The following is a 15,933-nucleotide window of genomic DNA, read 5'->3' as shown; positions in this document are numbered from 1 at the left end:
AAGGCCACAACCAAATTAAAGAAAGTAAGCAATCCCTCCTTGTTTGCTCCCCGTTCCTCGCGTCGACCCTGGAGAGACTGGGCCGGGCTTGACGAGGCAAGTGAGCCAATACCCCAAGGGGACATGGACCACACTTGGCTCGGCTTGTCAGCTGCTCAAGGTCTCGCCGTTCAGGGAGCTGCTGGTGTTCTTGAACTGGCGACCTTCTGATGTTATCTTCGGGCTAACAGAGGCTCTACCCTCTAGACCAGACCTCCTGCCAAGACCAGACCTCCTGCAGACAGAAGTGGCAAGCAGGAGGAGGGTTGCGTGCAGTAGCTGGGAGGCTTTCCAGTACAACCCAATCCTCTGTAGCTCCACACAAAAGTAGTTCTATTTGCCCTAGCCATTTAATGAGACTTCCTCCTCCCATGTAACAATGGAGCCAGCAGGAGCCATGGGGTTGGAAAGTGTAAGCACTATGATCTGCCTCCCCCTGGCTTCTCTGCTTCCTCCCTGGGCTTCTCCAATCAATTCTACGGTATGAACCACCTTGGGCTCCTCCTTCTGCCCTCCCTCAACCAAAAAATCAGACCGCCCATTCTTTGTCCAATGATCATTGGTTCCTTCAGAGATGGACAAGAGAGTTCGCTCCTACCTCCCCCTTCCTGCTCAATGCAAAAGCAAAACATTAACCCTTCTCTGCCTCCTGGCTGGATCTGCTAGCTTACGGGTGGCTCAATGAGGTCTTTCACACCACTATAAAATCTAAGCAAGTACACCCACTCTCACTGACTTGAGTTGTTCACATTCATGACTCATTTCTGTATCAGTGACCTGAGACTTGAATCAGTGTCAGAGTCATCGATATGGGTGACTTGAGTGTATATGAGTCAGCAAAAAACATGTGCTTTTGCAACTCAGACTTGAGTCACCTGACTTGAGTTCCCATCCCTGCTGTGCAGTGGCACATGGTTGTGCTGCGAATGGTCTGCAGGTGTGGTGTGGGAGTTTGGGGAGGGTCATATATTAGTAGGGCCATTGAGAAATACGAGGCTCCCACTGGTAGTGCGGTGTGCCTTAACAATTGTCAAAAAAACAGATGGTGTGCCTTGACAATTTCAGTGCCTTCTCAGTGTGCCATGGAATGAAAAAGGTTGAAAATCACTGCGCTAGGTGCTTGGACCATCTTCTAATTTCTTTGACATAAACCGCTTTGAAAACTGTTTTGGGTTGAAGAGCAGTATACAGATATTCTAAATAATAATAATAGTATTTCAGCCTGAGTCCAAAGTGAGGAGAAATACCTGGCAGGGTCATTCAGTAACCATCTTTTCCCACATCAAAGAAGTTTTACAATCAGAAAGTCAAGAAGAACTTACAGGTAGTTAGTCTGATTTTGGTCCTAATAATAATAATAATAATAATAATACAGGTATTTATATACCGCCTTTCTTGGTTGTCAGATTTCTCCTCAGACTTTAATTCAAGGCGGTTTACATAGGCAGGCTGTTTAAATCCCCGTAGGGATTTTTACAATTAAAGAAAGGTTCTATCTTTCAAGAACCACACAACATTTCAGATTGAACTTTTGGGGTCTGTATCACTTTCTGGCCTCCTCCCACACAAGCTGACAAGCAGCTCCTTCCAAAGAGCAGGTGGAATAACTCGGCTCAGCTTGTCAGCTGCTTCAAGGTCTCGCCGTTCATGGTGCCGGTGGCCTCGAACTGGCAACCTGCAGATGTTATCTTCAGGTAAATGGAGGCTCAACCCTCTAGACCAGACCTCCTGCCCAACCTTCTACCAACACCTTGTCACGTGATTAATATCAGTGCATCCAACACACTGGATAAGGGCAAAAGTTTGAAAGGATGTGTGTGCATGGCCCCGTTTTTTTAATAATCTGTGGGCATTAACCTGGTTTTACCTGTGGGATTGGATATGAGTGGTGTCAAATGAGGTGGGAATCAGACTCTTTCCCTCTGACTCTTGGGTTGAGTTCATTTCCTCCACTCCAGGTCCGACACCTGACACAACTACTGGTTGCTACTTAATGGCAACCTTGACACATAAAATGATATTTGAGTTGCATTTTTGGATAGCTGATATGGAATGGTGTTGCATGTTTGATAATAAGGCTGAAGCTCACTCTCTTCTGTGATCCTGTGATTCTGTGATCCTTCATGTTCCTATTAGCTGGCTCAAAACCAGGTTCTTGGTTTACTGGTCAGTGGGGAGGAGGAAGAATGGAGAATAATAAACAGCAATGAGTTGGACACACATGGCTGCTATATCTGAATAACTCAGTAGCTCCTTTAAGCTGAGGCATCACATGGGCTTCTTTAGCACTAGGAAGGTCAGGAATTCATTGAAAAGGAGAAAATCAGGGATTTTTAATCACAAATTCAAAATTCTGTTTCCATTTAGTACGCTCATTGGTTTAGCTGCTTGCCTATAGACCTAAACATGCAGTAATGCTCTGTTCACTATTATAACACTTTGGACTTTCACTTCTATTTATACCACTGTAAAACAAGCGCTATCTTTGTATGAGGCTATGTAAATAACCTTGGCAACTGTGGTTTTTACCTGCTGCTGGCTGGCAGGATGCCTGGCTACTGTTTATCTGGCTACTCCCAGGTAAATGGGTATGATTGTAACCTAGCCTGTCCCCTCCCTTTTGCAGGGCAAGCCAGTATTCCAGACAATGGTGTATCAGTATGATGTTGACATTCCCATTATTGACTCAACTAAAGGATGGAACCCCTCAGTCAAAGTAAGAAAAAGAGATAGATGATTAAAGACAGTCGTATTGCCTTCATTACCTGTTTTGGTTCTCCAAATTCTGGACCAAAAAGTTGTGGGAGTTTCTTGACTGGAACTACCAACGTGCTTTTTCTTTTGCAAAAGCTGCCATATGGGGAGATTTGAATTGGGACCATGATCTGGAGATGGGGACGGGGGTGGGCTCCAGCTCATTTCCTCTTCATCAATTGCCTGACTTAAATTACACATCCCCAAGCTGCTGTTCGCTTCTAAGGGAAAATTAATTGTGGACACGTTTTTGTGCCTATTAGTTCTCATCTCTGCAGCTAATATTAGTTGGTGGGAATTTGAATCTGTGCCATTGCATGGGTTCCTGTGGCCCTGTGACCCTCCTCCCTGTGGCCTCAATCCAAATTGGGGTTCCAATTCCTCTTTTTGAGACTGAAGAAGTACTGGGCATTCCAATTGTGAAACTCCCATGTTTCATTGGTTTGATGCTAATCTTCAGCTCAAACTTAAAACCAATGTTCTCTGAGGACAAGAGTGTCTGTAAAGGGAGTTACATGATGATTCAAGCCACCTTGTCTGCTTTTAGAAGGGAGCCACATAGTGGATGTGTGTGTGTGGGGGGGGGACCCTACATCCAGTCCCCACTGTCATGCTGCCAGCTGAGAGTCTCAGATGTGACAAGAGAGGAGTTTAAGCCGCTGAAGCCCTCCAGCTCTTCTCTGTTTTTGCTGGTCTGGGAGTGGGGGACAGGGGGAGGATGGACAGACATTCTCACTACTCCAAGCCTGCCTGGCTTTTAAATAATAACCAGCTGGTTTGACAGTAGCCCCGTCTCCCACCCACTTCTTATCAGATTTTTATGCAGAAAAGCAAGCATCTCTGTTACCTGCACAATGGAACCCACCCCCTCACTGGCTCTCCAGTCTTCCCTGGTCTTGCCATACTGTTTGGCCATGCTGTTGATTGTCACCATGCTATTTGGCAGTGCACGCCTCATTTTGAGTGGCAGGAGGGAATCTCTCTTTGGCCAGCTTGCCCACTTGACCTGAAACATTGTTGGCAAGCTCTTGATGGGTCTATGTTCTCCCACCCCTACCCCTTTAGCCTACTGTTTGCCTGTTAGCTCCTCCTGCTGCTTTTCCTCGCCCCTCTTCTACAAAGGCAAATGCCTTCATTGCCTTATGGGTCTGGATGAAAACAGATGCACCAAAAGCTCATTACCTGCTCATTGGAGCAGATGGCATGGGAGGGGCAGACTGACTTATGATCATGTGGCTCATTCAGATTTGTCTCTCCCTACATGTGCAAAGGCATACTGCATATTAGGTCTTCCGTCTACTGGACTGGAATTTGGGCCCTGTTCTCTAGCTATGTATACTGCAAAACCCATGCTCCCACCTGGATGTAAAATATTCAAACTATTTTCCTCCAGCTCTGAGGGCTCTTACATTTCAGCACTGTGCTCACTACAGAATGAGCTGCTATTTATTTACATCCATATATGTGGCACATTACATACAGAGAAAACAAAGAACAAAACAGGTTCCTGTTCTGAAAACTCACACTCTAAAATTGTGGTACATAATCACACCCACAAGCCTAATCTAACCTATGTTCTTCAATAGGATATTCATCTGCAAATTTACAATTGGAAGTGAAATTTTTAAGAACTGTCAAGCAAATGAAATACACTTCTCTAGATTGAAGCAATCTTTAAAGCAATAATTTGCAAGTCAAACGCTCCTGTTTCAGTGCATTTGTCCTCTTCATTTAAGTACATGTCTTGGGGTGGGGGGATGTCAGTTTGCACTGCATTTGTTTCCAAGAAGAGAGGAGGGTGGGGGATTTCAAGTCTGCAGCCCCATCAATGCAAAAAAGTCAGCAGCCACTGCTGTGTCTTTAATGCCTGCACAAAAGCATCCTCACCATTTCAGTGAAGCAAGATTTTGCTCCAAACATCCTGTAGAAAAGAAAAAAAGAAAACAAAGGTGTAACGGACTATAAATGTATCTGCACAGGTATGAAGCTAGGCAAAGGCACATTCACCATGGAGACGAGGAAATAATTGTGCATTGTGATTTTTGTTCTCGCTGCTTACAATCTTGAGTCAAGCTTGCAGAACAGAACTTCAGCTGTGGCTGTTTTATCAAAGACTCTAGAAGGCCATGCAAAACAAACCATGCAAAAATCAGGTGTGAAAACTCAAACACGTGAAATGTGCATAATGGAAGCATACATAAGGTGAAGACTAAGGTACCCTAAGAATGCAACATAGACAAGAATTACTTCTAGTGTGGTTACAATCTCTTATTCTCCCCTTTCAGCCCAGCTTTTCTTATTTTGGAACTTTCTAACCCTCCTCCATAAAGCTCCTGAGATGCCTCAGCACCCTAAAAAGGATGCTGAGACATCCAGATGCAGTAGTCATGATCACAGGGTGCTATCCTTTGTTTGAGCATCCTTACCTTTCCCTTGATAAGTAAACAGAGAAACTTGAATTTGAACAGCTCCTTGAAGCTCACCTGATGTTTGAAAGCAAACCTTGAAGCCCACCTGATTCAGAAACCCAGGTGACCCCACCCCAAACAATCAATTTCCCAGATCAGGCATGGTCTACACATACTCTTTCTGCTTGTTGTCCAGGTCCATTCCTGGAAGCAGCTGCTGGTTCACAAAAGACATGGCCATGCATCATACTGCACATGTGGGTGTAGGAACCAGAACTTTTAAACAACATGAGTAACTAGGGTAATATGAATAATTGATCATGCTCAGTTGCAGCAGGGATTTTTATTTTATTTGCCACTTGCAATTTACCCTTCTTGCCACCTTTTGCTGCCACCCCTCATCTTCTCCTGTTATGTGATCAGTGCCTTGCTTTCATCTCTTGCCCTCTTCCATCCATTGTCTGGATTTTCCAGGCTTTTAATAAACTCTATTTTTATTGTTTTATTGATTCAGGCAGGAGGAAGTGGGTCTGCCATAGCTCTCAGACTGTTATGTTTGCTCTCTAAGGGGATCTCTCCCCACACTGGATTTTGGGGTTTCCCCAGGCAACCTCCTGTCTAAGATTTCTAGCCTTGGGTGGCGGTACCAACTAATCTTTTTGCAGTTTGTCCCCAGGCTGACAAGTAAAAAGAGTGAAATGGAGAACAAGGAGAACTGATGCTGTCACAAACCAGCTGGCTCATTTTGCCCTCTGGCTTTCTTTACGTCAAGGAAGGCAGGAGACACAAAGCACACTAAGTGTCCAGAAAAGAGGAGTCAATTGGAACACTAGAACTGACAAGGCACTAAAACTGTCAAGGCACACTACCAGTTTTTTACTTACATTAAATTACTACATTACAGTTAATCTTGAATTAATAAAATTAATACAATTAAATCATTACATGACAAAAAAAATGACAAGAAGCATGGAGAGGAAAGTATATGTGGTTTCTGAAAAGGAGGAAAAATCCTATGTTCAAATTCTTATCAAAAGTGTCAGAAAGTGTTGGCAAAGACAGGGCAGGTTGATCACATAGTGGAGAATGTGGGTGAGGGGCAGTGAGGAGACGTGATTGAAACAAGCGCAGGATTAAACTGGGGGTGGGGGAGAGAGAGAGAGAATGTGAGGCAGTGATTCTGTTTCTTTGGAAGGTGCTGACAAGTGAGGGGAGGGACAGTAAGAGAGTTGCTAACTGTGATTGTGAGATTTGGGGGGGGGGAAATATGCCTGGGGAAGTGGGTGGGGTGGGGTTGAAGAGGAGAGAGAAGTGCCAATTGCCTGCTTGTGTATTTGAGGAAAAAAGAGTGCAACCAAAAGCCCAATCCTATGCACGCCTGCTCAGAAGTAAGCCCCATTATAGTCAATGGGGCTTACTCCCAGGTAAGTATGAATGGGTAGTACCCCCAGAGCCCAATCGTATGCATGCCTGCCTGCTCAGAAGTAAGCCCCATTATAGTCAATGGGCTTACTTCCAGGTGAGTGTGGATAGGATTGTGGCCCAGAGCCCTTCCTCTAAAAGCCCCAAAGTGCAGGGAGGGTTGTTTTGGGAAGTTGCAGGCAAACTGGCAAGGAAAAGGAACTTTCAGGGACCCTGAGACCTTAGGTTGGGGGCCTCAGCGGACTCACTTGCTATGTACCTGCTTGCCTGCTTCTGGCTCTCTCTTCTCACTCACTCCACAGCTCCCACCTCCTGGCTCCTCCAGGCTTCTCTTGTTGGCCAGTCAGCATGCAGGCTGGCAACAACCTCCTTCGTGCCCAACCCTATGCATGTCTACTCAGAAGTAAGCCCCATAGTAACCAATGGGGCTTACTCCCAGGAAAGTGAGGATCAGGTTGCAGCCTGAGTCATGCTCAGTAGCAGGAGCAAGCTCCAAGCGGACTCTGCGTGGGATGCAAAGCAGCCATGACTAGCCCCTTCTCTGGCTACTCCCTTGCTTGTGCTGCCTGTTGCGGGATCTCAAAGCAGCCACTTCTCCCGCACATGGGCACGCAGCTGCTGCCTGCCTCCTCTGATCCTGCAGCACACCTGAGGCAGCCTCACACTGGTCAAAAACCGCTGTGTTAAGAGTATGACCCAATCCTTTTCAGCTCTACTCAGAAGTAGCCCCATTGCTTGTCATTCAATGAGGCAGCTTCTCCCTCCCAGGTAACAATGGCCAGAGCCATGAGGAACCACTTCTTGGCTTCCCCACCTCCTTTTTCCCCCTCCTGGCAATCTTAGGGCAAGAACCCCCTTAGGTACCCCCTCCTTCCTACCCTCCCTCATCCAGAGGGAAAAACAAAGACCACCTATCCTTCGTCCAATGATCTCTGGTCCCTTCAAAGATGCTCCTGCCTCCCTCTCCCTCATCCTGCTCAGTGCAAAATATTAACCCTTCCTTGCTTCCTGACTGGAACGTTCCTGCTGCTACTTGCCTGGTCTGAATTATGGCTCCACGAAGTGCTTCACACACTGATAAAATTAAGCAAGCATAGCCAAACACAGGCAGAGTCAAGTCTGCACACGTGGAGACTAATTTTAGTCTCAGTGGCTCAAACCCGAGGCAGTGCTCGAGTCAGTGACATGCCTGACTTGAGTGTAACCAAGTCAGCAAAAAACATGTGTTTTTGTGACTCAGACTAGAGTCATCTGACTTGAGTTCCCATCCCTGATGTATAGGGTTGTCAAGTGAGAAGATGGCCAAACTCAAATCTTTTGTTTAACTAAGAGCAGAGTCGATGTTTCAAGAGACGCATGGAGTGTTTCTTTACAGTTTTTGTTTTCACTTAAACACAGCAATGGGGAGCTCTGAATTTGATTTAAGCAATGGTATGATGGGAATGGGTGCTTAACATGTTATCTGCCAGCTAAAGATTGCCCCATTCCAAGCTACTTTTCAAGCTGCCCCATTCCAAGCCAAAAAAAATACATGGCTATGATATACTTCTGCTCATGCACAGGAAAACAACTCTGTGTGTGTGGGGGGGGGGCGGGAAGAGAGATTCTGATTTGGGGAAACAGCCTGTGAAAGAATAAGCTATCCCTATACCAAGGCTCCAATCAACGTGGAGCCCTGCAAAGCAACATCAAAGTAAAACACAAGTGAACACTTGCATACCGTAGCTACTGTATATGAGAAACTGGACCACAGCATTCAATGCAAACTGGATGGAGGCAATTCATTCCCTCCAGACTCCTGGCTCAGAGTGCTCTCCCTATAAATATTGAAGTCTATTTTGGGCTCGGGTGTTTATTCATTGCTCACATGGAGAAGTGATTCAATTATATTTTGAGTCAGGAGAGCCAAACTGAATTTTCCTAGTCTGAATCAGAAGATTTCTTCCTCATTGTAATGAGAAATGGAAAGGGGAAGCTAAGGGGAAATGCGTCTGTGCATCTGTCCACATTTCATGGCAAAGATTAGGTTAGAACCCCTCTTCCTAACATGCCCGTTTTTATGACAGGAATTGTTTTGTATGGAAGAGAATTTAGTCATAGCACTGCCCTTCTTTCATAGTGTGAGAGTCAAACTATTCTTTGCCTAAATATGCAATGTTGTCCAACATCAGGTGGGTGGATGGTGAGCGAAAGTTTTTTATTAATCGTGTGTGGGTTTTACGAAATCTAGCAAAATTGCTTCAGGAGAAAGGTATGGATTCAGGTCATTCAAAACATGAAGTACAACAAGTCATTCGCCTGCATTTGATAACTCAAGGTTAAAGTATCATGCTGTACTATGGTGCTGCTAATAGTTTTAGCAGGCCACATCCTATCCAACGTTCCAGCATCAATTCAGCCATGACAATGGGATGTATGCTGCATTCTGTGGTGGTCGGGGCAGTCACAGAGGCCTCCTCAAGGTAAGGAAACATTTGTTCCCTTACCTTGGGGCTGCATCGAGACTGCATCAGCACTGGAAAATTTTATAGGATTGGACTTTAACTAACACACTGTTTATTTAGCTAAAGCCATGGTGAACCCAAAGTGACTTTTCATTGTACCTCTGAATGGGAACATGTATGCATCTGCTGTAAGCTTTTACAAACATTTTATGTAAGCAAATAAAAGCCAACCTAAGTTATTATCAAAGATACACAGAAGGGGAGGAGAACTGTGTTAAACCCCTTACCCTTTCGTAACCAGAAATATGTAATTTCCTGTGGGTGAAGATATTCTGATGGAGCCTCTTTTCTGAACTGACTTTTGCTTACCCAATTTTAGATTTTACTTCTTTTTACTGCTTGGAGACACAGGATTGCAATGTCCAGAACACATATGGGGATCCGTTCTATATAGCATGGCCAGGATAAGGCCAGGTGAACTCACATCTAAATTTGGGGTGGAATTTTCCTAATCCAGCATTCCTGCAGACTGTTGCCAGAGTTTTAGGATGCAATCGTATCCTGTGCTGGAACAGGCAAGCCAAGAGGCTTGCGCTGTATCCAGTGCAGGATAGGGGCCCACAGTTGCTCAGCCAGAGGTAAGGGGAAACTTTTCCCTTTACTTCTGGGTAAGGCACCCTGGCCCCAATGCGTCTCCTTGGACTTGTGCCATGTCCTGATGTGGCACAAGTTAGAGAAGAGCAGAGCGGCTTGAAGCCGCTCCAAACTCCCCAGGGAACAGGGGTTGGAATCCGGCATAACTGCCGGGTCCCAGCCCCACCTCCAGCTCCCCACCCACCTGCCCCGGGGCCACCCAACGACTGCCCTCCCCCACCCCTGAATGCCTCCCTCCCGCCTCCTCCTTGCCCACCCCAGAGTCTTGTATCTGCTGAGCTCGGCTGATGCATGACTTGGTGCCTCTGTCAGTGCGGAGGCTTGTGCCAACCTCCACAGGCTGGCGCACATCTGCACACCGGCCTTGCCAACTCACGAGGAGGCGCAAACATGTCTTATGGCACTTTGCAACCCTTCTGGGTCAGTACAAGAGACTTACGCCAGCCCAAGGGTGCCTCAGGATTGCGCCATAAAGATGGCTACTTTATTTCTCCACAGGATCTGGTAATCAGAGATATATTGCCTCAGGACATGGAGTCACCATTCCTACCTGCAGGAGCTAATAGTTACTATACTTACGGTATTTACTGATCAGTGAATTCTTGTACTCTTCAAGTCCTTTACAACTTGCTATACAATATCTTGTGGCAGTGAAAGCATTGGTTGATTGACTGAAGTGCTTCTTACAGATGCATTTTGAAAAATCAGAAAGAAATCTAGTTCTTCCTACCTTTCTTTATTTCCTGCCCTGGATTCCCAATCTTCCCAGTGCTCTGAAATTCATCATAAATAAACTGTTTTCAGTTTGGTGTGGCATTAAGTGCCCTATACAAAAAAATCAAGTTGGTTTTCCTATGCTGCTTTTAAAATGACAATACATGATGGCTCTCTGTATGATGCTTTCAACTACTTCACTGCTTACTGTGGAAACAAAGGAAATATATGTTTATGTTGCAGCAGGTTCTCTTCATCCATGAGAGTTATAATCAGCCTTTGGGTGTGCACACCAAGAGACATTATTTCTTTGAGGGTGGAGATTCCAGGGGATACGTGGAGATGACTAATTCCTCTTTTTCTATATCACCATCTTAGGTTAGGGGGACAGTTGCATTTTTGCACTGAAATACATGTATCAGTTTTTCCTTTTGTGATAAGATCTTATTATTCTTGCAGTACCAGCAACAAAAAGATCCAGTTTTCTTTTTTCAGGCAGCCAATAGTTACACTCAGGCCATTTGGGGCCCCTCCTGGCCTCTATCCCTCTATTGCTGGGGCCCACCCCTTTATGCTCCAGAACTAGATCTTTTTCCCCCATTTCTCAAGGGCTGGCAGTCTTGAGACACCTGCAGCCTCAGAAATCTCCCAGGCTGGGATGCATCTGACTTTGCATTTTCCATACATTAAAAGAATGGAAAAACACCTCCACCAAATCCAGCAGAATAACAGCACAACAGAAACAGACTGGAGTGCTAGCAAAACTATCAGAACCTTACTGAATGTTTGCTGAAATAGCCATGTATTCAAAGAATGAGAAACAACAGGCAAACAGGACAAATCGACCTCTGGAGGCAATGAGTTCTGTAAGTGCAGCACCATGTGCAGACCTTCTCATGTATCTCCCTGAAAACATGCTTCCAACCACACTTTGTGTAGGCAGTTGGCATGCATAAAACATGAGGCAAAACAAATTTCTTTCCATAAATTCTCTGTCAATTCTCATGTCAAACCACCCTCAGATACTCCACATGTTTTGTTCTTTTATGTTTCACTGCTTAATGTTTTTAATGCTTTGTTTGATTTTTTTTCTTATTTGTTATGATATTTTGTACTTTATTATGGAGCTTTGTAAACTGCCTTGGGCATTTGGTTTGGCCTGGGAAAGGTGGAAAATAAACAAACAAATAAATAAATGTTAATATATTTTAAATGCTCTTACAGAGTTTACATCAGTTGTAATATTCACTGCCTCAGGAACTTTTGCAGGAACAAGTGTGAGAAGAAAAATTAATTTTTTCTTAATATTCAGTCACTATTTGAGATTACTTAGCCATGGGACTCCACACGTAAAGCAACACCTCTCAATTCTCCCCCAACCCACATTATTGTTGGGTGTGGGTATCTTTTCTCTTGCTTGTGCCCCTTGTGGTGAGACACTGTAGGCTGCAGAATGGAAGCAGAAACATTGCCAGTGTGATCCCTTCAATCTTCTGCTGATTCCGCTTCCAGACTGCCCATTGCAAACTTTTCCCCAGGGCTCCCAATGATGTTTTTTCCCCCCTAGTCAAATTGCATGCACACATAGGTACACATGCACACACACAGAGTTTGCCTGGTGTGAAGAAGAAAGAAGAAAGAAAAGTAGATATTGTAACAGTTTCTCGGGGGGGGGGGGGGTTCTCTGAATGTTAATAGCAGTATGTGTCAAAGAATAAGAACAGCATGGAAGGAAAGGCTCAATGCTGTCCTCCTCCAGTGCTGCTGTGATGGAGTTTGGAACCCCCTGGATCTCCCATGTCACATGTAGTTGTAGCTGTACATTAAAAGTTGTAGCCTGAAAAGAGAAAACAGCTTCTCAGTAAGGAGAGCTGTGGAAAAGCATTGACTGCCCTCAAGTGGTGGCATCCAGCTTGACAGCTTCCAGTCACAATGCAGACAAAAGAGGGCTTTGCCACACGCCTTTTCCCTTGCAAAAACAAACCACTCAGGATATCAATGTGGAATGCAAGGGATGCTAAAATCATCTGTACATCCCAGGCTCAAAAGAGTTGAATGTGAAGGGGTAGAGCTTTCTGTTTCCTCATCTCTCTGTATTACTTGAAATAAATGCATGCCCCACCCACCCAACCAAAGCAAAGAGATACAGTACTGTATGTATACTAGAGGCACGTACTTCTCTTGGGGCAGATACAGAAATACAGGAAGTGGAGATACTTGTACTTCGTATTCCCTCTGCAATACTATCATGTCCAAAGATAACTGTTGCTACTGCTTATTTTTTGAGATGGAAAATTGTTAGCTGTAGCATGCTGGGAAGTTGTACCCTCCCAACTCAAGCTTTGTTCCTAAATGCCAGTTGCACAGAGTAGGTCTCGTTATTTGTTTCACAGTGGTGGAGGAAATGCTCTCTGCACATGTTCCACACATGTAGTTCTCTTTATGAGAACTGGGCACCGAGAACAGCTTCTGAGGCAAAATCCTGGTGATACCCATTTGCTGTACTTATTAAGTAAGAGAAGACATAGGCTGCAATCTTAGCCACACTCTCCTGGGAGTAAGTCCCACTGAACTGACTAGGACTTACTTCTGAGTAGACTTGCATAGGATTGTGCCCATAGATTGACAATACAATCAGTTCAATAGACTTACTGCCAAATGGCATTAAGTCTAAGTTTATTTATCATATTTTTATACCTTACCTTCAGTCTCGGAAGACCATGGTATCACGCTCTGAATAGTGTTCTGGAACAGAGTGTCCTCTCCAGTGTGCAAAGCCTGGGTAAAATAGGTATGGAGGATAGACTGTTACCCATGCAGCAAATCCCCCCTCTCCACGTCGCTGAAATGGTCCAATGGAAAGGCAGAAGCCAATATGGTTGGTTCCAGCGACGTCGCAGGAGTTGCCAGAACGTGACTGTGTTCAGCCATGAACTGCCTCCGGGACTCCGGCTCCGGATTTTGCCTCGAGGTTGACTCCTGAAGCCTTTTCCACAACTGGATATAGCCACAAGGCAGTGGAGGTTTGGGATCAAAGTTTTCCTTCTCTCAGATGAGCTGCCTTCCCAGGCTGACGAGTCCCATCTATCCGGTGGCTGTTCAGTCGCCTCTTACGACAAGTACAGCCAAACTGAGGGCCTATTCTTATCCCCAGCCCCCAGGGGAATATATACCATACCACCCTTTCTCCAAGGAGCTCAGGGGGGTATACATAGTACTTCCCCTCCTTTTGTCCTCACAACAACCCTGTGAGGTAGGTGAGGCTGAGAAATAGTTACTGGTCCAGGGTCACTGAGGAAGCTTTGTGGCTGAGAGGGGATTTGAATTTGGATCTTCCAGGTCTAAGTCCAACTCCAGTACAATGCTCTCCAACCCACTGGCATACCTGGGGGGGAGGAGAAGGATTGTAAATGCCCCAGGTGGCATGCTGGAGGGGGCATCGCCACTCCGCCATCCACTCCCCTGTGCCACCCCCCCCCCACGGCACACCCATCCTTTTTGCCTTTTTTTAAAAAAATGAATAGAGGCAGGCAGCTGCTCTGAGTGCTGCCCCCTCTATCTCTTTTTTTAAAAAGTGATTGCCTTGGTGCTGTATGGAGGCCGCCAGAGAGCCTTTAAGCACCACTTATGGTTTTGGGGTTAAAACTGGAAGTGACATTTTAGGCCTTCTGGAGGCCTCAGAAGGCCTTCTGAGGGTGGGAGGACACAGCATACAGTCTCCTCCAGTCCTCAGAAGGTCCCCAGATGCAACGGTGGGGGGCAGTGGCAGTAGTGGCATTCTTCTGGGGGAGGCATTCTGCGGTCCTGGCCCCAGGTGGCACAGGGGCCAGGATTGCATGCGCTCCAACCATTTACATTGATCAAGCAGGACTTACTAAAAAGAAGGGATAGACACAAATTAAATAACAAAATAGGATCATTCTGAGGCTAGCAGGAAGCATTTCAATCTCCCTGGACACTCTGGCTAATCTTAGGGCTAATGTTTCTTAACATAGAAGCATTTCAGAGAACACCTAATATAATGGCTGCAGACCTGGATCTCATTAATAAATTTGACAGTGATTTCAGGACCTGAATAAGAAATGATGGGTGATTCTATTACAAGAATTATCTCCCAATTGGCTGTGTTACGCATTCATGTTTAGTGCTCCAGTCCTTATTTGGTATTTTGTGTTTAGTGTTTTAGCAAATGTTTGGGATGTGGACTGTATTTGCATTCCAGTAATCAGGCTGCATTTTTCTTTATTACCCTTTGTTCTTGTCTTGTTAACTTGATTTATCTGTCAGTGAACCTGAGCAGGCGGGAATGTATATATTCCTGACCTTTCCCAGTCTACTGCTGCCTATGAAAGCTCATGTCACAATAAAGATTAATCTTAGTGGCTCTATAGCACTGTTTGTTGCTAAAAACTAAGTACTTGGGTGGCTTTAGTTCATCACAGTGAACAACTAGACCCTTTGGTGCAGACCCTACCCTACCCTTATTTAGGGTACTGGCAGAAGGCTGAGTGTCTAACAGGGTGTGCCAAAAATATGTGGCACAATAGTACCAAAAAACAACATTGTATAACATAGAGCACAATCCTATGGTTACTCAAAAATGTCCCACTATGTTCAATGGGGCTGTCAGGGTCCAGAGAGGGGATGCCAGAGACTGCATACTGATGTAGAACAGTAGCGCTTAGCAGTTAGCACACTCACTCCTTTCCCACTCCCTTCTCTCCCATTGGAGCATGCTGCTGAAGGGGGTTGATTGAATCTGCTGCCACCAGCCCAAGGGATCAGGCTAGCCAGAAAGACTCCCTGTTACCAAAAGGGCTGTTTTGTTTAGGGGAATTATTACACTGCCCTATTGGAACCTTAGGGTCGTAGGCTGGATAACAAGACGGCATAATGCAGAGAAATTCCCTTTAGCTTAAAGAGGAGACTGAGAGAAAGATAACTTTTAATAAAAGATTATAGTTTTATTACAAAAGCAAAAAGGTAAACATAATGCACATGGAGAAATGATAAGTGTATGTTTCTTGGTCCTAATACTTGAATCCAGTGTACCTAGCTTTCATGGTGGTTGCGTGTAAAGAGTATTTGGTGCATCCGAGGAAATTAGAAAAAGGGAAGGTTGTAGGGAAGGATTTTAGGGGTCCCTGGTCTGCCAAACCCAGCTGCTGACTAAAGATGGGGAGAGAAGGGGAGAAAAAAGGGGGGGAAGAAGGGAAAGAGTTCCAGGTGCAAGGTTCCTGTCTGTAGAGCAGTTGGATGAGGGGGGGAGAGTCCTGGGAGGAGGACCCTCTGACACAACACAGATGTGTTGGTCCTTGGAGAGGGAGAGAGAGAGACAGAGCCCTAGAGTGGGAAGAAGCCCTCACTTAAAAGGGGTTTGCAGACAGTGCTGAGCTTGGATTACTACCACACAGCAGGGTGCTTGGAGTGTGTAAAACATTAAAAAGGATCAGTATGTCAGTTATCAGCAAAATTCAATGGGGTCTATGGCTGGCTTC

Source organism: Tiliqua scincoides, chromosome 4 (genome assembly GCF_035046505.1).
Source record: "Tiliqua scincoides isolate rTilSci1 chromosome 4, rTilSci1.hap2, whole genome shotgun sequence".
NCBI lineage: Eukaryota > Metazoa > Chordata > Lepidosauria > Squamata > Scincidae > Tiliqua > Tiliqua scincoides.
Note: the sequence above shows the minus strand (reverse complement) of the source record.